The sequence below is a fragment of the Osmia lignaria genome, unplaced genomic scaffold (assembly GCF_051020975.1).
Source record: "Osmia lignaria lignaria isolate PbOS001 unplaced genomic scaffold, iyOsmLign1 scaffold0050, whole genome shotgun sequence".
Lineage (NCBI taxonomy): Eukaryota > Metazoa > Arthropoda > Insecta > Hymenoptera > Megachilidae > Osmia > Osmia lignaria.
Window position 1 is genome coordinate 122501 of NW_027478191.1, and position 2500 is coordinate 125000.

Consider the following 2500-nt stretch of genomic DNA (forward strand, 5'->3'; position numbering starts at 1 on the left):
ACTTTCACGCCGTGCATCCATCGTGCAAGCACGTAGACCACACACGCTGGACAATATAATAAAAGATAGCGCGGACAGTGGCATGCTATACAAATCGAGAAAGCGCGTACAGTGATCATGCTGGTCATTTTGCCACCAAATTTTATAATCTTTATCATTAGAGCGGGCCCACCAACCTCGTCTCTGTACTTTATACATTTCTCCTCCATCTGCACACACCTTTTCAAACATTAACGGAGAGAGTTCCTTGGACTTGCTTTAAATGTACATATTAGATATGTTGGAATCTCTCTCCTTTAGAAGTTTCCCCAGCCTTAAAACTTCTTTCATTTTTACTCCTCTCTCCATACTTATTTTCCTCTCTGAACGTATCAGAGAGGATTTTATTTCTGACACCTCTTGACTTTTCTTAAATTCAGGGACGTAATTTTGTTCATAATTCAGTGGACTTTTGTGTATTTTATACTTTAAATATTTCCAAACAGTCTCCCTTCTAAAAGTGATAGAACGAATTTTCGTCTAACACTACTTTCTTGGTTCAAAAATTTTATACAATCTTATAACTTTTTCAGTTTTAACAAATTTTGGTTACAGACAGTTGATGCTCAGTTTGTACAAGTATGCAACATTTATAAGTGCATACAGGTCACCAGCCTTATATTACAAGGCTCACCACATATGGGCCATTCGGTCTTAGACACCGACCCGTGGTAATGCTGTGTGGAGATTAATAATAATCCGCAACGGAAAACCGGAACGAGAATAGTCGAGAAAGTATATTCTCGAGGAGCGGTAGACTGCTTTTCAACCGAAGTCATAAAAGAGCCACACGCTCGACGCTACTCCCGACCGGTCCGAGCGAACCGAAAGTGCCTTCCTATAAATACCGAACGGCCGGCCGCTAGGTCGGCGACGCATGGGCTTACGCCCAGGCGTATGCCTGTGCAAACCGCCGTGAGAGCGTACCATCCCGCCGGCACGGTAAAACTTAGACTGAAAATATCGTCGAACATATCCTTTCATTTTATAACGTTCTATACATGAAAATTAATAAATTAACATGCAGGACATAATAAATTCACATTCTCATGTAAATCATGGGTTTAATTAATATTTTAAAAAATTTTAAAACCGCCCAGAACCGATGAGATGAAAATATTAAAACGATATTTTTGCATTTTCTTACGGTAAAACATTAACAAATAAGCGACTATAGCAATATAAAACTCCATTTGTAATTTAATTAATCAAAATTAATATTTTTTTTTGATTTTTCAGCGATCCAGAACCGATGAGACGAAAACATTAAAACGATATTTTTGCATTTTCTTACGACAAAACATTAACAAATACGAGACTATAACAATATAAAACTACATATGTAATTTAATTAATCAAAATTAATAATTTTTTTCGATTTTTCAGTGATCCAGAACCGATAAGTCGAAAATTTTAACAATCATATTTTTGCATTCTGTACCGTGGATCCATCGTTAAACGCTATTAAACTAACGTCCGTGATGGTATAAATGCAGATTTTCGCTCCGTTTAGCCAAAATAACGAACTTTAGGTGCGCTCCGAAATATTTCAAAGTCCCAGCGGCGTATTGCTTCGCCTCTTAGAACCGATTAGTCGAAAATTTTAACAATCATATTTTTGCATTCTGTACCGTGGATCGATCGTTAAACGCTATTAAACTAGCGTCCGTGATGGTATAAATGCAGATTTTCGCTCCGTTTAGCCAAAATAACGAACTTTAGGTGCGCTCCGAAATATTTCAAAGTCCCAGCGGCGTATTGCTTCGCCTCTTAGAACCGATTAGTCGAAAATTTTAACAATCATATTTTTGCATTCTGTACCGTGGATCCATCGTTAAACGCTATTAAACTAACGTCCGTGATGGTATAAATGCAGATTTTCGCTCCGTTTAGCCAAAATAACGAACTTTAGGTGCGCTCCGAAATATTTCAAAGTCCCAGCGGCGTATTGCTTCGCCTCTTAGAACCGATTAGTCGAAAATTTTAACAATCATATTTTTGCAGTCTGTACCGTGGATCGATCGTTAAACGCTATTGAACTAACGTCCGTGATGGTATAAATGCAGATTTTCGCTCCGTTTAGCCAAAATAACGAACTTTAGGTGCGCTCCGAAATATTTCAAAGTCCCAGCGGCGTATTGCTTCGCCTCTTAGAACCGATTAGTCGAAAATTTTAACAATCATATTTTTGCATTCTGTACCGTGGATCCATCGTTAAACGCTATTGAACTAACGTCCGTGATGGTATAAATGCAGATTTTCGCTCCGTTTAGCCAAAATAACGAACTTTAGGTGCGCTCCGAAATATTTCAAAGTCCCAGCGGCGTATTGCTTCGCCTCTTAGAACCGATTAGTCGAAAATTTTAACAATCATATTTTTGCATTCTGTACCGTGGATCCATCGTTAAACGCTATTAAACTAACGTCCGTGATGGTATAAATGCAGATTTTCGCTCCGTTT